Source organism: Dromiciops gliroides, chromosome 2 (genome assembly GCF_019393635.1).
Source record: "Dromiciops gliroides isolate mDroGli1 chromosome 2, mDroGli1.pri, whole genome shotgun sequence".
Lineage (NCBI taxonomy): Eukaryota > Metazoa > Chordata > Mammalia > Microbiotheria > Microbiotheriidae > Dromiciops > Dromiciops gliroides.
This window is the reverse complement of record NC_057862.1, coordinates 573,279,916-573,301,453: the sequence shown is the minus strand read 5'-3', so window position 1 is coordinate 573,301,453 and position 21,538 is coordinate 573,279,916. Positions and strand designations below refer to the sequence as shown.

At 37.0% G+C, this 21,538-nt stretch overlaps 1 pseudogene; it reads right to left on the bottom strand.

Annotated features, from left to right (window-relative positions):
* Positions 1-1,977: 1,977 nt before the first annotated feature.
* On the bottom strand, positions 1,978-2,435 carry LOC122743933 (annotated as a pseudogene).
* Between the last annotated feature and the right edge of the window lie 19,103 nt (positions 2,436-21,538).

Genomic DNA, 21,538 nt, shown 5'->3' with positions numbered 1-21,538 from the left:
AATAGGTTCTATGTGGTCTCAGATGGAGAATTCAGTAACAACAGGCAGAGCTTCAGTGGTCTTTCCACCTCCTCACTGAAAGGCAGGTTTTCTAATTAAGATTGGGTGACTCTAGTAGGGAGGGGTGGCCATAACCACATCTTGATCTTTGACCCTGCCAGGATCCCATGTATTCTACAGGCATCTAAGAATGTTCCTGACCCAAATTGGCTTGATATTGTAAAATACCTTTTTGGCTATTTAATGTTGTGCAATGAAAAGAAGGCTGGATCTGGAATGAGAACACCTGGGCTTGAATCCTGGCTCCTTTATTTACTTTCCACGTGAAAATGGACAAATCACCTTAACTCTCTGGGTCTCAGCTTAGTCATTGGTAAAATAAGCAGATTGGAATAGGTGACCTCTGAGACTCCTTTCTCCTCTAAGTCTATGATGCTGCCTACTGTTAAATTCAGGCTTTATATAAGGGAAAAAAAACAATTAGAACTTTCCAAAAGTGGAATGGGAAGGAAGCAATGGGTTCCCCTTCACTGGAAGAACCAATGCTGAATGCCCACTTGTTGTGGTATTTTGGTAGTGGGGATTCTTGTTCTGATATGCATTGGAAATGCATTCTGGAAATTCTGAGATCCCTTCCAATTCCTTAGATTCTATGGATCTAACTCTAAATACAGTACTTCAAAAATCTGTGATTTTATTGACCTGGGGCATTTCATTCACTGATACAAATCATAACAGTTTTAGACTTAAAAGATAATTTCATGAATTGTGGTGGCAAAAAATTCATCACCTCATAGCTAAGGATAGAAATGTTTGACCGGTCCTCAGATGGAAGAACAAGAGTCTGGTGGTTCTAAAAGGCTTTCTAATTTAAGTAGGCCCTGTCAGAGTATAACCCTCTTTTTGAATCGCTTTTGTGAAGCTAAGGTCATCTCCATTTGACCATAAGGCATTGGATTAGGGCTTTGGTATCTTGTTTAAGGCTTTTACCTTTTCTTGAGTTAAAGAGAAATACTTAAACTTTCTTTCCTGAAAATTAGTTATATTTACATATTAGATACTATCTCACTTTTTTATAAGTGAACCTCTGAGTCACTTTTAAAGAAGCTGTACCTTATTTTAGAGCTTCTTATAGACATCTAAAAAGAATAAGAGGCAGAGAGATATAAGGATTTCTTCATAGAATTCTACATGTTAATATCTATAATAGCTGGAAAAGAGAGACTGAGGAATAGACAATCAGTCTTCTTCCAAGGACCCCTTACTATCTGACAAACCCAGCTCAGTATCAAACAATCAAGTTATTCTTTCACCAACTTCACCCCCTATCCAGTCTCTCCCATCCCTTCATTATTCCTGCCTTTGGCTAAGAGAATGATAACGAAATCAACTCTGAGGTGATTTTAGATAAAACTACTATTGCTTTTGGGAAGCGTATGATAACCCACAATTGGGCTAAGAAACCATCTCTTCCACTCAGAATCCTTATGAATCAGAATTGTTATCCAGCTAGCCAAAAACACACGCTTCAGTGACAACCATTTCTAGATCATTTATCCTCTTTCATGACAGCCTTGTTTGACCAGCATCCCTGTCTCACTCTGTCCTCCCCTTTCATTGTGCCCTATGCAACCTCCTTTCTATTATTAACACATAGCCTTTCATGCTAGATGTCTCCTTCCCACATTAGTTCTGTTTTCTTGCAATCACAGAAATCTGCTTCCCTCTAGAGCACACTATATCCCCAATCCCCTCCCCAGTACTAGATGAATCTTATCTTATGAACCCTGATACACTGGGAAAGTCAGTCAATAAACATTTATTTGTTAAGCATCTATTATGTGCTAGAACTGTACTGAGAGCTGGGGATAAAAAAAAATAAAAGAGTCGAAACAATCCCCTACCCTGGAGAAGCTGACAACCTAATGACAACAATAGAAATTATTTATTAATAGACAAGGCAGCCAGTGAAGATATTCACTTCTTCTTGGACACACCCACAGTGTGACCCCTGTGGCCTGTAATCTTGGTATGCTGGCCCCAAGCTCAGAGACCCCAGAAGTGCCAAAGCCCACAATGTGCCCAAATCTTCTTTAGTCGCTCCAGATCCTCACAAAGCTTATTGTCCAGACTGTTGGCCAGAACCTGGCTGTATTTTTCATCCTTCACATCCTTTTGCCTGTTAAGGAACCAGTCTGGAATTTTGTATTGGTGAGCATTCTGCATGATGGTGATCACACGCTCCACCTTATCTTCAGTGAGCTCACCAGGCCTCTTGGTGAGGTCAATGTCTGCTTTTCTCAGTACTACATGGGCATATCTTAGATCCATACCCTTGATGGCTGTGATGGCAAAAGCTATTTTCCACCATCAATCAATGTTGGTGTTGCGTACTTTCAAACGTGCTAGAAATTCTTGGGGATTACAAGAGACATGATTGCAACAGCAGTGTGAGAGCCTTCTCTGGAAGAGCAAACAAGATCTTTTCACAGGATAAATAGGAAATAATTAAGAGAAGAAAGGCACTAAGTTTTGGAAAGGCTTCTAGTAAAAGATAAGATTTTAGTTGGATCTTAAGAAAACCAGGGAAGCCAGCAGACTGAGAAGGAGAGCATTCCAGGTATGGTGGATAGTCAGAGAAAATGACCAGAACCCATAGATGGAGTGTCTTGTTTATGGAGCAGTCATGAGGCTAATGTCCCTGGAGAGAAGAGTACATGTCAAGGAATAAAGTGTAATAAGACTGGAAAGGGGATTGGAAGGGCTTTGAATCCCAAACAAAAGATTTGGTATTTGATCCTGGAGGTAATAGGGAGCCACTGCAGTTTGAGTAGGTGGGTGATATTTTCAGAACTGTGCTTTAGGAAAATCACTTTGTTGGCTGAATGGGAGATGCGTTGGATTGAGGAAGACAGCACTAGCAGGGTATTGCAATAGTTCAGGCATGAAGTAATGAGGACCTGAATTAGGCCTGAGCAGGATGCATCAAGACAAGAGAAGGAATGGACATGTTCCTTGTCTTTAACTGTCACTTCCAGTTTTTCACCAACCACCTACATTTAGCAATCTATCATCCTTTGAGGCAATCTGTACAGATACATTGCCTTGTCTAGATCCTATTGACAAGTTATTTATTGGTTCCCATAGTTTATTCTCCTTCCTTCTTCAAGGATGTGGCTAACAGCCTTCTTCTTGAACACTATCCCTTCTCTTATGCTTGGGAAATCTCAATATACTTAACTGATGTCTTCAACCTCAACTCTCATCACCTATGCCTTGTCTCCACCAAAGTTATGCATAGGGTTGGATATATTCTTGATCTCATCACCACTCACAATTGTTCTACCTCCATGATCCCAGAACTCTGAAATTCCTCTTGTTGAACACGTTCCTATCCTTCTATATTTGTTTTTGTTGTTTTGTTTTGTTTTGTTTTTCAGGGAAATGAGGGTTAAGTGACTTGCCCAGGGTCACACAACTAGTAAGTGTCAAGTGTCTGAGGCCGTATTTGAACTCAGGTCCTCCTTAATCCAGGGCCGGTGCTTTATCTACTGTGCTACCTAGCTGCCCCACTGTCCTTCTATCTTTTCCTATGCCTAATTTATCCTAAACTTTATTCTCTATGCTTACTGAAACTTCCAGTTACTTGAACCCTTCTTGCCTTCTTTGACCATTATATTGGCTCTGGTATTATTTTCCTTCCTTTGAACTCCTGACTTAATTTAACTTTACCTTCTCCTTTGCCCTTAAAATCTTACCTTCCTATCCTATTACCACTCATCACTTTCCAAACCCCAATGTTGTAATATTTCCACAATCTACCTTTCTCCTCTTACTTTCCCACTATTGAATGGGATTAGAGAAGGTCACACAATCATAACAACCATATCTATTATCTACTATCCATCACTTTCAGTGGTATAAATCAATCCTTTGATTCTTCCCTGATGGACTCTCTATCTCCCCAGAGTGTCAGTTCCAAATTTTCTTGTCTCTCCTCAAATAACCTATGCATCTTTATCTCTTTTCAACTAGGGGTTTTGTCTCATACTTCCTAATGGAAGATGGCCTGAGGACTCCAGAAATGCAGTTTAATATTTTTCAAAAATTTTGAAAAATCAATTTATCCTGAAGGTCAAGAAGATTGTCAAGTTATACAATTGACTGTCATCATGGTAGACTTTCAAATTCTCTAATTTTCATGACCTTTTTATTCAAATGAATTCACCAACCATGCATTAAGCATCTACACTGTACCAGGCATTGTTAGACAATGAGCATACAAAGACACAAACACAACAGTCCCTGCCATGAGAGACCTTACATTCTACTGGCAAAGGGGGAAACATTTATAGAGAGAACTAAATACAAAGTAATTTGGTGGGAGGAGCACTAACAAACAATTGGGAAAATCAAAGAAGGAATTGTGTTGGTAGATAGCACTTGAACTAAATCATGAGGGGAGATTAAAATTCTAAGAGCAGAGGCAAGGAGGAAGTAAGTACATTCCAAGCATGAAAGACAACAAAGGCACAGCTGTAGGAAATGGAATGTCACTTTCAAAGAACACCAAGTAGGGATGTTTGGCTGGGACACAGAGAACATGAAGAGGAGTAATTTTAAATCAGTCTGAAAAGATAGGTTGGAGCCAGATGGCAAAAGGCTTTACATGTCAGAAAGAGCCATTTGTATTTTACCCTAAAGACCATAGTGAATCACTGAAACTTCTTGAGCAAGAGAGTAAGAGAATCAACCTTAGTCTTTAGAAATAACAATTTGGAAGCTGTATGGGGGACATATTTGAAAGGAGAGAGGATGGACCCTGGAGAACAACTGAGAGGTCAATGGAATAGTCCAGTTAAGAGGTAATTAGCTTTTGAATTTGAGTGGTGGCTCTGAGTAGAGAAAAGGGAACAGATGGAAAATGTGTAAAACTGAGCAGTTTGGGCAACTGATTAGATAATGGAGAGAAGAGTAAAAGATGACAAAATGAATACCTCGGAGAATGTTGGTACCATTAATATACATAGGAAAATTGGGAGTAGTGTTAGATTTTGTGGAAAAGATAATTAGTTTGGTTTGGGGGCATGTTTAGTTTGAGAAGTCTGTGCAACAGACATGCAAAGATGTCCAATAAACAGTTAGTGCAATAGGACACCAGAGAGAGATGAGGACTGGATATGCAGATTTTTCTTGTTGTTGTATACGTAGAGAAGATAGTTGAATTCAAGGTAAATGGTGAGATCACAGAGAAAGAAAGTAGAAAGAAAGGTAAGAGTGCCCAGAACAGAATGTGTTATACACAGACATAGCAGAAAGAATAAGGACAATGGTGCCAAAAAAAAAAGGTACTTTGGTAATACTTTTGGGCAGAACTACACAGTTTGCTATCTATCTTGTATTGTTCAACTTGTCTTCTTACCTACTTAAAACAAGGATTTGTCTTATATTCATTTATATTTACTGAACATATCACCTAATGAGTGGTCATTGAAGAGTTATTGATTGATATGTGGGGAACTTGTTCTCCCTTAAGAGAGAACAATGAAAAACAATAACAAATAATCCAAATGGCCCCAGGATGCTTATCTGAATGAGTCTGGTGAAGAAAGGGATGAATATAAATGTTGAGGGTCTAGGAGGAAAAAAAAACAACAACTAAGAATGGTGTTGAATCACAAGCTAAAGAGCTACTTCATTTTCATTTGGACTTATTGGTGTCAAAAGAAAGAAGTGTCTGGGATGGAATTAGGGTGATCAAATTGATCATGAGTCATCCCAAAGGAATTACAAGACTCAGTGACTCAGTTTCCCAAGTTTTATTGAAAGATTGTTGACCACAGGGAGAGAACCAGAAAAAATGGAAAGGTATCTCTTGAATAGGGAAAGAGAACACAGTTATATTTATAGTATGGATAAATTGATTATCAGTCTCATTATAATAATCTCCACCTTAGGGAGGTATAGGGAAGGGCTTATCCTAATTTAGAGTTCCTGGGGTCCTAGGCCAACCCCCGAGGCAGGTACCCTTTTTCATGGATGTATATTTTGGGAGTTTATATGTCATAAGGTGAACTGGGGACAAATTTGTCCTTTTTTTGTGCATGTTACCTCAACTTGCCAAGGTCAGAGTGTCCTTATGTTTTTCATTTCCAAGTCTAGTTTCTGGGTATTAACATTTATCAATTAGGTTTTCTATAGCTTGTCTCTATGTTTTTGTTGTAGTTGGGGTCTCTGTGACCTGCCTCTTTATGTTCTTGTTATGAGTGGTGATTAATGGGTATAATTAATAGGAGCCAGATCTCTAGGTACCTGTTAACAAGAACCTAGGCCCTGACTTGTATTGATGAAGTCCAAGTCTTAAATTATCCATTAATCCCTTTCAGCACTGGGGTCTGAATCCCTCTTAGAACTCAGATCCAAATCAGAGCTTGGGTCTTAGGTTTGTCTGTTAACCCCTTTTAGGTACTATTTATGGCTGCTATTGATAGGTTATCTGTTAACCTTTTTAGCCTCCTCCATCATTATCACACTGCTAACTTAGTCTTCTCCAAAAGGAGAATGATTTTGTGAATATTTTCAACCTCATCTGATTTGCTCGTTTTGAAGCTTTTAGAAATAGAACTACTTATTCTTGATCTGGTCATTTCTAACTTGTTCTGTAGTCACAATAAGATCATTAAGCATCACATTTGATAGTGGCTATGATACTTAATGATCTTATTATGGTCTGACTATATATTAGCTATAAGTACAATTTAACAACTAGATGACAGAGTAGAGTGCTGGACTTGGAGTTAGCAAAAGTTGACATGAAATGCTATCTCAATTACTCTGTGACCCTAAGCAAGTCATCTATAAAATGGCTAATTCAAAGAGTTATGAGGATCAAATGAGAATATATATGTGTGTGTGTGTGTGTGTGTAGCAAATACTTTAGAAAGCCTAGTCTAGCACCCCAATAATTTAACAAACACAATGCACCAACCACAAAAAACAGTTGGTGACCAAATAATTTAAATAAAAGAACAGCTAGTAAGTGTCTGAGGCCAGATTTCAATGCAGGTCTTCCTGAATGCAGCACCAGCTCCACCTATTTGCCCTCTATCTATAATAAAACACTATAAATAGGAAAGTATATAATAAACTATCCTTTGTGTGTGTGTATGTGTGTATGTAAAGATAGATGGATGGATAGATAGAAAGATAGGACTTTACAAATTGTAAGGCACTATGTCAATGTTAGCTATTATGATTATGATTATGATTATCAGCAACAGCAGCAGCATATTTTGCAGAAGGAAGAAAGCCCTAGAATTATCAGGGGTAGCTTCTTGAGTGGAGAGAAACTTGAGCTAGTTTAGTAGGGAGCTATGCTCATGCTATAGGCAGCTGGGTGGTGCAGTGGATATATCACCACTCTTGGTGACAGGAAGGCCTACATTCAAATCTAGCCTCAGACAATTACTAGAAAAGAAAACCTCAAATGGGGTCATGGTGAGTTGGGCACAAGAGAAACAACTATACATAGAGCACGCACACACACACACCCCTATGTTATAAAGTAACAATCATTAAAACCATTTAGTAATAGCTAAAAATATAGAAAGGTACATCAGTGGAACAGATTCGTCAAAGAAGAATCAGCAGCAATATCAGCAGTAACCCAATAATTGAGAAACTTCAAAACAAATTGTCTAGGGGAAAAAAACAAACCCTCTCTAGCTATAAAAATTAGTGGGAAAAGTGGAAAGCAGTCCCAGCCAAAATGAGGTTTAGAGCTACATCTAAGTAGATGGCTCAGTGTTCCAAGCTTGGCGTCAGGAAGACCTGATTTCAAATATAGTCTCAGACACTTACTAGCCTATTTGACCTTGTGCAATTCACTTAACTTTTTTTTATTTTGCCTCAGTTTTCTTATCTGTAGAATGGGGATAATAATAGTACCCATCTCCCAGTGTTGTTATGAGGATCAAATGAGATAATATTGTAAAGCCCTTACCTCAGTGCTTAACATATAGTAAGGTGCTATTTTAATGTTAATTATTATGATGTTACTATTATTATTCCACAATAAATTCAAAATGGTTTTGTGACTTCAATATTAAAGATAATGCCCTAAAATGAGAAGATAAGCAGATCCTATGTCTCTTGTAGCTCTGTGTAGAGATTGAATTCTTAACTAAGCAAGGGATTCAGATGAGTATAAAGGATAAAATAGATAATTGTGATTATATGAAATTAAAAAGCTATTGTACACAAAAAATTAATTCATTTAGGATAAAAAGGGACATGACCAACTGGGGGAAAATATTTTCTCCCCCAAGTATCTATGATAAAAGTTTGATATCCAAGATTCAAGATTGATAAAGCAAATACAGACCATTAGCAGAAACATGAAGGGCTAAAAGTTATTTCCCCAAAGAGAAATAGCTAAAGGATATGAAGAGTTTTCAAAAGAATTGTAAATTATTAACAATCAGATGAAAGAATGCTTCAAATTGCTAATGTAACCCAGCCTGAAGGGACCTTTCAGCATTTTCAGTTTGTCTACCTATCATGGAGCCTGCTGGGTCCTTTATCATATGGATGGGACAGCCTCCTTTGATTGGCTGAATGTCTTTAAAATTAGAAAGACTGAGCTGTTTGTTCCTTTCCATTACATTCTCTTCTGCTGTCATATCTGAGAATCCTATCAGTTGTGTTAAATGTAGAAGCCATGAACAGAATGGGTGAGAAGAGAGAGGACTCAGTCTCCTATTGTACTTCTTTTAACCTCAGAGAAATGGATCTAGAGGTGTTTCTGTTCTATCCATCCTCAGTGACAGGTGCTGGAGAAGAACCTTCACTGGACTTGAGGTTTTAAGACATGACTACCTTGGAGCCATGATTGCAGGTTGGGTAGTGCAGCAGCAGGTCCGACCAGTGGGGAATCCCTGAGAAGGAAGCCAAGGTGCTTGGGACTCAAGGTTAGGATGGGTTTGGAGGTAGAACTGAGACTGTGCTCTTATGAGAACCTAATTAAATTTATGAATGTAATCGTCTTCCTCTTCCCAGCGACCAAGGTGGTACAAGGGAGGAGGAGGATTATGCCTCCATGTGTTAGGGGGAGTAAATTTTTATGTTTGTTATTATATATTTTTGAGGCTAATATTCCCTTATAAAGGCTCCACTCTATTATAGTAATAAGTGATATACAATTCAAAATTATCTGAGATTTTACCTCACAGCCAGAAAATTGGCAAAGATGACAAAAGATAGGAAGCCAGTGCTGATGGAGTTATGAAAAGACAAGTACATTAATGTATCAAGCTGTGGATTGGTACAGCCATTCTGGAAGGCAATTTGGAATTATGCAAGGTAACCAAAATGTCTGTACTATTTAACTCATTCTGCTGCTGTGTGATGGGTAAAGAGGTGAAAAAATACTGGTCCTTGGATTTCCTCTAAAAGCAAGGTTTTTATTTCACACAAGGGGGTGTGGCAGGGAAGAAGGTCTATAACTTTAACCACCTTAACTAGAAGAAGGACAATGCTTTTATAGAGGGTGGTTGGGGTGAACACCTGAAAATGGAAAGTTCCTTTTTGGGGTGGGGAAAGCTTGGATTCTTATCATATTCATGAGAGTAGAGGGTGATTTTTTTTTGAAATGATGGTCTTGACCTTTGGGGTTATCTGTGTCTCCTGGATCCACCCATGTAGTAGACATGCCTAATTGACCTTTTTTCTATAGAATTTTATGCCTCCTTACTTATTCTTTTTTTTTTGCAATTGGGGTTAAGTGACTTGCCCAGGGTCACACAGCTAGTAAGTGTTAAATGTCTGAGGCCAGATTTGAACTCAGGTCTTCCTGAAGCCAGGGCCAGTGCTCCATCCACTGCTCCACCTAGCTGCCCCTCCCTTTACTTATTCTGATGTCCTGATATCTAGTTGGTCAATCTAAATTTTAATAGTCCCTTGATTGCTTGATATGCCTATTATGTTATCTGGTCACCTTTGGTTTTGCCTCTCACAGGAAAAACCCATTCAGATTGATTATAAGTCCATATCATAAGTATATGCCTGAAGGAGGTAGAAGAGAAAAAGGAAGACTCCATATATAGCAAAATAATTATAGCAACATTCTTTATTGTATAAAAGAAGTATAAATATAGAATGTAATAGAATATTATTTTGCTTTAAGAAATGACAAGCATAATGAATACAGAAAGGTATACATGAATTCATACAAACTGAAGTAAGCAGATCCAGGAAAACCATACATAAAATGATTAGAACAAGTGACTAGAACATTATCAATGCAAAGAATAACTATAGAATGATCAAAACTAAATATTATAAAATTATAAATAAATAAATTTGAATCTCCCCATAAGAAATATAAGAATACACTTCCCTTTGTTCTTTTGCAGAGGTTGGGGTCCATAGGTGTGGAACATTATTCATAATATCAGATATTTTTCAATGTGTTGAATAGTTTAGCTAATTTTTTTTCTCTTCCTCTTCATCATTGAAAAAAGTCTTTCTAAAAAAAAAAACGGGGGGGGCAGCTAGGTGGCGCAGTGGATAGAGCACTTAACCCCAATTGCCTCACTAAAAAAAAAAAAAGTAGCCTCATTTATTAGAAAATGGGTTTAAGTGATCACTTAAAGGAAATCAAAGAAAGGTGTCCTGTGGTAGGGGGTGGGGAGAATCATTGGAATGGTTGATCTCAACAGTTCCTGGTTCATTCTCATGATTAAGCAATCACCAAAAGCTTAGAAGAAAAATTCCTTTTGGTCTTTAAGAGTACAACACATCTTTTATTTTATAAACCCTATTTTTGGTGCCTTTGTTCTATGGCCAATTTTATTTATTTTAGGGGAAAACATAAATAAAGGGGGTGGGGGAGAATACCATCCAGAAACTAGTCACTGATTTGTGAGTTGACATTGTGTTATTTAAGGGCAATCTTTAAAGGAGAATAGCATGAGAGTGTTCCCACATCAATAAGATGGCAATTCTGTGATAAAATCTAAGTATTTATTAAGAGAACACTAGCACATAATTCTATTTACTGCTGTAATGAGTATACTTCCTCTACATACTTGGTTGTTATTCTAATGAAAATAGAACAAACAGCTTAATTTATGAAGAAATCAAAAGCACTCACAATCTTCCTGACATAACTTCTTATCTTTGAGGTGCTTTGAAATGATTGTAGGAACATATGCAGTTTCTAAATTCAATGCAATTCAATATAACAAATATTTACTAATTATCTACAATCTATAGTGAGCTGAGTTGTGCTGGGGGATAAAAAGACAAAAAAAAAATGAAAAAGCAAAAAACTGGTCCCTGCCTTTAAAGGAGTATATATGCTATGGGAGTATACAGTTCATATTCAGATAAATAAATTCCATGTAATCTAAGGGCACTGAGAAAAAGAATTAACTGAGAACTGACTGATCTTCACTTGATTTCAGTTCCCAGGCCAATGAGTTGCCTGGGTCTGACCAGACATTATCATTCTGGCTTCTGATTATTTTGGACCCCTCCTCCCCCCAACTCTCCCCTCTGGAGATTCCCAAGCTTTCTTCATGGTCTTTAGCTTGTTATGTAAAAGAAATTATCTGGTGAAACTCTGAGATATTTACCCCAACCCCCCAGTCTCATCTCTCTCTCTCTCTCTCTCTCTCTCTCTCTCTCTCTCTCTCTCTCTCTCTCTCTCTCTCTGTATCCTATATAAACCCTGTTCTCAGTTCCTGCTCCTTGGTACTCCAGCATTTGCTGTGTGGTACCATGAGCTACAACTCCTCTGCCCCATTAAAGACCTCAATTTTGTTGTATTGATTGTTTTCATGAAAATTTTAGGTTGACAGCATGCTCACCAACCACTGAGGAGGTTAGGAAAGGAAGGCTTCATGAAAGAAGTGGCTTTTAAGCTGAGTATTGAAGGAAGCTAATGGTTGTAAGAGATAGAGATGGAGGTGAATTGCTGAATTTGGGGAATGGTTAGTAGTTCATTTTTTAAAATTTAAAAATGTCTCATTATTTCTTTTTGTTATTCTTAAGTTGGCAACCATCTATTAACAAGCAAATTTATATATGTCAAGAAGAACAGAAAAAAGAGCATTTCATATGAAACTGTCCATCTCTGTTACATATATAGCATTATTTTTCCAAATTATAATATAAATTCCACACCTTAGTTTAAAAGCTGCCCGATTATCTGTATCTCTTTCCTAATATCCCACTTTTCTTTGTCTAATAAGAACTACAATGACCTCTTTTTCTTTTTTTGACACCACTGTCTCCCCTTAAACCTTCTCTTGCCCCCATTGAATAAACAATGACAACAACAACAACTTTGCGACAAATAAGTATTGTTAAGGAAAACAAATTTACTTGTTGGCCATGTCCCAAAACATGTCTCAATCTGTATCTTAACTTGATTAGTTCTTTGCCCTGTAGTAGCATTCTTTACCCTTAGTACTCTCGAGTTATGGTTGGTCATTGCATTGATTAGGGTTCTTTCAAATTTATTTTTCTTTATGATCTTGTAGTTATTGTATTTATTGTTCTCCAAGTTTATTTCACCATACTCTACATGAATTTAAATGTCTTAATTTATGCCTTTCATAATTCTTAAAGAATAATACTATTCCATTACATTCATATGTCCTAACTTGTTCATATTTTTCCTAATTGATGGGAACTTATTTTGCTTCCAGGTCTACATATTGTGTCTGTATATACATGCACACACATACACACATATATACATATACATTGATAGATGATATTGATACAGATGTAGATATTACTAGGTCAAAAGGATTTAGTTTAGTGACTTTGGGGGTAGTTTCAAATTGCTTGGGCCAATTCACAACTCTAGCAGTGCATCATTTCCCTTGTCTTCCCATAGCCCTCTAACAATGATCATTTAATTTATTTTTCTCACCTTTTTCAATCTGATGGGTAGAAGGTAGAAACTCAGAGTTGTTTTAATTTGTACTTCTTTATCTATGAAACATTTATCTTGTATGGTTATTGCTACCTTAAATTTTGTCTCTTGAGAACTACCTTTTTATAGCTTTTAACCACTTATCTATGGAGAAATGGCTTTTATTTTTATATATTTAAATGATTTTATTATATATTTTGGACAGGAGGGCTATAGCCAAGAAATGTGATGCAAAAATTGTGTTTCCAGGTAATCATTTCCCTTCTAATTTGAGCCATATTGATTTTTTTTATGTAAAAGTTTGCAATTTTACTTAATTATAATTATATATTTTATCTTCTATCTCTCATATGGTACTAAACTGATTCCCTATACATATTTGCAAAAGGTATCTCCTTTTCTTTCTCCTCTCATTTGTTTATCATGTAACCTTTTATAACTAAACCATATACCCTCTTCTAATTTGGGGCAAATGTTTTGAAATCTTGGTCTATACTTAATTTCTGCTAAACTGTTTCCCAGTTTTTCTAGCAGTTTTCGTTAGATAGTAAGCCTAACCCAGTAGTTGGGATCCTTAGGATTATTGAAAGCCATACTGAAAATCCTTCCTGGAACATTGCTTTTTTGGTGGAATGGCTTCCATAGTTAGATGAATCTATCAGCTATGCTAGCTAGACAGGGCTACCACCCAAGGTGGACAGGTAATAGTGGAGAGTTCTAAGAAAAGGTGATCCACTGAAGAAAGAATTGGAAAACCATTCCTGTGTTTTTGCCAAGAAAACCGCATGGACCATATTAAATGCTAAAAGATATGACATTGAAATGGTTTGCTATGGGGGGCAGCTAGGTGGCGCAGTGGATAGAGCACCGGCCCTGGAGTCAGGAGTACCTGAGTTCAAATCCGGCCTCAGACACTTAATATTTACTAGCTGTGTGACCCTGGGCAAGTCACTTAACCCCAATTGCCTCACTAAAAAAAAAAAAAAAAAAAGAAATGGTTTGCTATGGTCCCTGGAGTCATGAAGAGTTAGACAAAACTGAACAACAACAACACAACAACGTGCTACTAGATTTGTTTGTGATGAAGTTGTGTGCCTAATCTTATCTATTTTTAACCAATACCAAATAATTTTGATAATTGTTTTATTGATTTGATAGAACAGTTTGAGATCTGATTTTGAAAGGGTAAAGGCCCTTTTCTTGCCACTTTTTTCCTCCATAATTTTAATTAAGAATCTTGATCTTCTAATGTTTTACAGAACTGCACATGTATAACATATATTTGCTTACTGCCTCAAGGGAGTGGGGAGGGGAGGGAAGAAGGGATAGATTTCTGAACTCAAAACTTTAAATAAAAATTTTATTTATTATCAATTTAGAAAAAAGAATCTTGATATTCTGTTTCTCCAGATGAATTCCAATCTTATTTTTTCCCTAGTTCTCTAAAGTGATTCTTTGGCAATAAATCAATTTAGTTACTCTCATAATTTGTATTACATTGACATAAATGAACCATGAACAATTAATATCTGTCTAATTGTTAAAATCCTTCTTTCTTACTATAAAGAGTATTTTGTAGTTATATCCATTGAGGGCCTGCATCTGTTTTAATAGTTGAACTCTGACAGTTTTACTCTTTAAAAAAAACTGCTTCAATTTTTATCATTTCGTTGTGAAGTTTTTGCTTTCATTTTTATTAATATCTTCTTTGATTTTCAGAATTTCTATTTTTGTGTGTTTGAAGGGTTTTGATTTGTTGCACTTTTTAAAAAGTTTTTGTTGTTGTATATCCATTTATCTATTTACCATTGATGAAAGTGTTTAGAGGTATAAATTTTCCCCTAAGGACTGCTCTGGCTGCATCCCCCAAATTTTGGTCTCATTGTTTGTCATTTTCTTTGATGAAATTGCCAATTTTTTATGACATTCATTTATCACCAGTCCTTTCAAATTTAATTATTTAATCTTCAATTAATTTTAATCTCTGTGTGTGTGTATGAGACAATTGAAGTTAAGTGACTTGACCGGGGTCACACAGCTAGTAAGTGTCAAGTGTCTGAGGCTGGATTTGAACTCAGGTCTTCTTGACTCCAGGCCTGGTGCTCTATCCATGGTGCCACCTAGTTGTCCTTAATTTTGAATATTTTTAAAAATAATTTTATTAATTATAATTTTTATTCCTTTCTATGATAGGATGTGTTAACTATTTATGCTTTTCTGCATTTGTCCATGGACTTTTTATGTCTTGTATTTTTTTCTAATTATTGTGCTAAACTGTGTTTTATAAAATTATTGCTACTTATATATTAATGGCTATTACATTCATTTTGGCACTAAACATTTATTATTAATTAATATTGGATATTAGTAAAGAATGGCAGTTAGCACAAGAAGGAGAAAAAACCCAGAAGGCCCATGTTGTCTCTCAGACAGTATGTGGTCTCGAAACTTAAGAGGAAGAGCATGCACCAACCAACAGCATTCTGAGCCAAGGGAACGGGTCCAGGAAACCGAGGCAAAGAGTGAGTCAAGATGGTGACCCTCATGTGGTCAAGGCTTTTATCCTCTTTTGATAGAGGTCGTCTTAATACATTGATCAAAGCTAATTGGTTAGCATCATTCAATCCATTGGTTGACATTGACCAGAGGGTGGTCCAAATTAAAATAGGAGAGAACCTGGAGCAAAGGCAGGTCCAGTATCTAAGTATGCTTTAATCTCATCGGTTCAATTTAGCTAGACAACAGAATCAATCTCCATTCCTTTTGTTTCCTTAGGCTTGTCCCAAACAAGATTAGAACTTCCTCAAGAATTGGACCTGGGGGGGGGGGGAGAACGGGATTGAAACTAATCTAGGTCACCCCCAAGAAATTAATAATTAATAATTATTTTCTCACACCTGGCATATGGTCAACTTTTATAAATGTACCATGTGTACCTGAGATATGTCTATCATCTATATTCATATCTACATCTATATCTCAGCTACACATAGCACCTTTCCAAATCTTAATCCTATATTTTTATTGTCTTTTCTGTTGTTATGATTCCTACCCTTGCTTTTTTTGCATTTACCTAGGGAATATTAAATTCTCCTCTAGCTCCTTATTTTAACTTTTTTTGTTTAACTTTTATATCTCCTTTTTTGTTTTAAATAGAATTTTATTTTATGTTTTCCAATTACATGTAAAGGTAATTTTCAACATTCATTTTTATAAGATTTTGAGTTCCAAAATTTTCTCTCTTCTTTCCTTCACTACCCCCTCCCCAAAGCAAGAAGCAATCTGACAGTACAATGTTTTGTTTTGTTTTGTTGGTAGGGCAATGGGGGTTAAGTGATTTGCCAAGGGTCACACAGCTAGTAAGTGTCAAGTGTCTGAGGCCAGATTTGAACTCAGGTCCTCCTGAATCCAGGGCCAGTGCTTTATCCACTGTGCCACCTAGCTGCCCCGTGACAGTACAATCTTGATAAACATATTTCCACAGTAGTCATGTTGTGAAAGAAGAATCAAAACAAAAGGAAAAAAACATATGAAAAAAGAAACAAACAAAATAAGTGAAAATTGTATGCTTTGATCTGCATTCAGACTCCATAGTTCTTTTTCTGGATGTGGAGAACATTTTCCATCATGAGTCTTTTGGAATTGTCTTGGATCATTGTATTGCTGAGAAGAGCTAAGTCTATCACTGTTGATCATCACACCATGTTGCTGTTACTGTATACAATGTTCTCCTTTGAACCTGTATATCTCAAGTGTATTTCTTGTAAACCACATATTGTTGGATTCTAGTTTCACATCCATTTTGATGTATTGGTCTATTTTGTGGATGAGTTAATCCCAATTTCTATGATTGTTAATTGTATGTTTCTCTCTAACTTATCCTCTTTTACTTTTCTTCTTTTTGCTTTATCCTTGTTTGGGACAATGTCCTCAGTTTGCCTAAATAATTCAAGGAGACCACTGAGTCAAGCAGAGACAGATTTATTTCATTCTCATGAGAACAGGTGACTCCATGCCGATGAGCTCAGGAGTTAGGTTTTTATAGAAATTTGAGGGGGCAGTCCCTTCATGCACTAGGTGGGCTCACAATCTAACATCTAATCCTGTCCCATCCTGGGACTTGTGTTGAGCTCATCCTGATTCTTAATAAGCTGTTTAAGTTCCCTCTTCAGGGTGCCATGTGGTCAATCAGGGTTGGGATCTGAATCAATGTAGGGAGCCTCTGGGGAATTCTCATAAGGAGGGAGTGGAGCATTGGCAATGGTGCAACTGTGACAACTTGTGGAGGGAAAACATATGAAGGGCGTAGGGAAAGTGAGGGGTCCCACTCTTTCTCCTTCTTTCCTTTGCTCTTAGGAGGAAACATTCTCCCATCTGATATCCAAAGAGCAGCATAGTCTGATTGCTCCTGGGTATGTCCTGGTCTCTTGTTAATTCATATATTGAGGGCTTGACAGACCTAGTCCTCAGAGGACCCAAACTTGGGCCAGTGCACATTAGGAGGCTGTATTAGTGCCCCTGCCCACACCAAACTACAATATTTTATCATCTTTTTCTTGTCCTTACCTTTTTCTAGGATATCCCAGTTTTCCAATTTGTTTCCCAGGGGACTGTTCTGGAGCACCTCAGGCAGAGGTTCCACTCAATTAGACTGTATATTTTTAGATTGTGTCTTTCCCATATTGTCTTATAGGTAAGTTCTGATTTCTATCTAACTTGGAGCTTTTATAATTTTTCTGGGATTCCTTTCTGTCAGCGTCTCACCTCAGGATGTCTATATATCCAGGCTTTTCAACCCTGCAGCCTGTTTGGGATGTCTATTGTTAGTCAGGCATCCCTGGATTTTTTCAACCCAGCAAACAGGCTCTAAAATGTCCTTAACTTGGAGTTTCCAATTCCTCTTAAATCCTAGTCAGACCTCCCATTCTACCTTCCAGAGTCTGAAGTGACTCAAGTCCACTATATGCCACTCAGTCCTATACCAGTTTTACGAAAAAGGAAGACGGTGAAAGGAAAGGGGTTTGATAGACACTAGTAATCAGAAACTGGCATGATCTGCTTCTATTCCATTGTACCTTCTTTCTTCTCCTCTTCCTCTTGCTTAAACCCTGTCTTACTCTGTCTTGTTTCCCTGTTTAATATCCCGTTTATTACCTATTCAATAAGGTTGAACTTTGTTTTGATTGCCACTATTCCTTCTCCAATGCTACTCTCCCTTTTAAATTCCTTTCTCTCTTCTCCATTTCCTTGCTCAATTTAATGTATCTCTATACCAAAATCTTCCTCTTTTCTATGCTAGCTTATTCCTTCCTCCCTTCCTTATGTTCCCTATTTTATACTCATCAAAACAGAACAAATCCACCCCCATTTCTCCAGTTTTTCTTATTTAATTTCTTCTAAAACCCTCGAAAATGTTAATATTTAGTTCAAATGTATTTAGCTTTTTAGATTTTTCATGATTATGATTACATTTTATAATTTCCACTCAGTTCTGGTCTTTTTTTTTTCCAAGAATGCTCAATTCCAATAAAGGTACATTAGATCTGAGAATCAATTAAGAGTAATGTCACAAAAACCTAGACAGAAGAGTATCAAAAAGAAAGAGGTGATCATCACTGCTAGAGTTTACAGTAAAGTCAAGTAGGATAAGAAGGTATTCCTGGGAGTTTTCATTTGTTTGTTTGTTGTTGTTTTTTCCCCAGGAGGTGATCTATGATTTTGTTTGGTTTTTGTTTTTTTTTGCAGGGCAATGGTGACTTGCCAAGGATTACACAGCTAGTAAGTATCAAGTGTCTGAGGCCAGATTTGAACTCAGGTCCTCCTGAATCCAGGGTCAGTGATTTACCCACTGAGCCACCTAGCTGCCCCCCCCCCATGGGTTCTTTATATCTTCACTTTACCCTCTGGTTCTAGTAGTTCTGGGCAGTTTTCATTTCTGATTTCTAGAAATATGTCTATGCTTTACTTTTGTTCATGTTCTCAAATATTCAAATGATTTTGAAATTATCTCTCCATAATGTGTTTTCCAGGTTATCCACAGGAGATTTATGTCTTCTTTTATTTCTAACCATTTGATTTTGTTTTACTATTTCTTATTGGTTTTTTGTATTCATTGATTTCTATTTGGTTCATTCTAATTTTCTAGAAGGCCATTTCTGGTGTGTAATGTTTATATGAATATGAACATTCCATGCTCACAGTCCCTTACCACTATAAAGAAGGGAGGGAGGCACATTTCCCCATTTCTTTGGAGTTTGAGCTTGAATAATATAATTAAATATTACTTAGTTTTGGTTTTTGTTTCAAAGAAATTTAAATAAAGTTTTATCATTGACATTTCATAGTTTTACAAAAGCCATACCAAATATTCTTAGTGTATAAAGAGAAAGGTTAAAGTGGGATGCCTTTTAGAGGCTCACTTTTCCTATATCTTAATTTAGGAGGTCCAGACCATCTCTCCTGAAGATGTTTGTTTAAGTAATGGTGTGCAGCTTAAAGGCCCTGGAGGAAGGACATGCAACTAGTTCCACAAACTCATATTTGGAAGGAATCTCAGAGGTCATACAGGCTCACCCAGAGCTGAATACAAATTCTTCCAACATCCCCAACAAATAAGTGTTCATCTTGCTTTTGTAAGTTCAAATGCCAAATTATACTTCTAGTTCTACCTTCTGGGATCAAGCAGAATAAGTTTAATACTCTTTCTATTTGACAAATCCTTCAAAAACAGTCATCATTCCTCCCCTTTTAACTCAAGCTTTTCTGCCAGGTTGAACATCCCTATTTTTTTCAATAGATTTTTATGTAAGATATTTTCTAATCCTTTCACTATGCTGGTCACCCCCTTCTGGCTATGATTCAACTTTTTCATACTATTTGAAAAATGTTTCACCAAGAAACTGAAAATAGCATCAAGATGTGGCCTAATCAAGGCAAAGTATAGGGAAAGACTACCTCCCTCAGTTTGTACTCTCTTCTTCTTAATGCATCCTAAAATCACATTAGCTTTTTTAACTGCCATAAACACTGTCAATTCAGATTGAGCTTGAAGTTACCCTAAAACTCACAGAACTTTTTAGAAACCTTGAAAGTATCAGCAGTGGAAAGACAGCAGGATTGGGATAATTGGAACTGAAGCATGGAACAGCACAGTGAAGCATAACCTTGCTTTCATTCTTTGGGTTTGATAGTTCAGTTGATCAGAGAGAACTGTGTTAATGAAGCAAAGGCCATGATCTCCATTTTCACCAGCTGGCTTCACTCCATTCTGCAGCCACAAACTACATTCCCATCTCCATCCTTTAAATGCATGTTGTTAGTCACCAGGGAAGAAGGCCAGAGGAAGTCTATGTATGAGTGCAAATGAATCACCCCAATGCAAAAACAACAGCAACGACCCCCTCTCCCCCCAAAAAATACCCTCTTAAAATCCAGGGAGTCTATCTTATTATTTTGGTACAAGGAGAGAAATATGTATCTATTGCTTCTGCTTTAGACACAGAATGCACAATGCATGGTTGTACATTAATGACAAGTTCATATTCCTACTGTTCAAGCTCATTTGAAATGACTAAATTATTTTTTATCCTTTTGGGATTTAATTCAATTCAAACATTAATTGAATGCCTTTTCTGTTTAGAGATTCATGGATTTGGAGGGGGTTTTAGAGATCATCTAATCCAACTTTTTTGTTATGTAAATGATGAGACAGCTTTTCAGAAAACCCTGAGAGCCTTTCTTAAGGTCAGACAACTAGTGTTGGTATACCCAGATCTCCTGACTTCCAGTTTAGACTTCTTTATTCTATGTCAGGCTGCCTTCCCTGGGCTAGGTGCTAGGTGACCCAAGGTTAAGCAACTTGTAGTCACTGGTTTCTTAGCCCTCATGAAGCATACTACCTAAATGTTGTTTGTCCTTCATTTTCCAAGAGGACCATGACAATTGGGAGGTGATGTCATGACTTGCACTGATTTGGATTTAAGTGAGGGAGGGCTGTGCAAGGTCACCAAGCTCACTCTCTCTTCTAGAACCCTCTGGGTCGAGTGGCAAGATATAGATCAGGACAACTGAAGATGGCCCCAGATGTTTAAGGCAATTGGTGTTACGGTCACATAGCTAGTAAGTGTCTGAGGTGAGATTGGAACTCAGGCCCTCCCAACTTCAGGGCCAGTGCTCTATCTACTATACCACCAAGCTGTCCCTACCTAAATGAAACATTGATTGATAGTATAGACTAAATTACCCAGATGTTTACCAGTCTTTTGAACTAGTAATATAGTCACCAACCTTCAGGGCAAAAGAAGGCAAATATCACTTCTTTGTAGATTATAGGTATGACATTACATGTAGAAACATAGAGAGAAATTCAGCTACTAAGGTTCCAAAGTTGTTTTTTGTTTTCATTTTATTTTTTTAAGTATTTGAATCTCCAATAGTAATTTTTAGCCAGAGGCCAGCAAACTTTTAATTTGGTTTTTCATATTCAAACAATCATATTTCAGTATAACTGGTTTCCTTTGTAATCCTGTGCATTTGATTTTATGCATTTGAAGCAATACTTTGATGAGGGAGCCATAGGTTGCACCAGGCTGC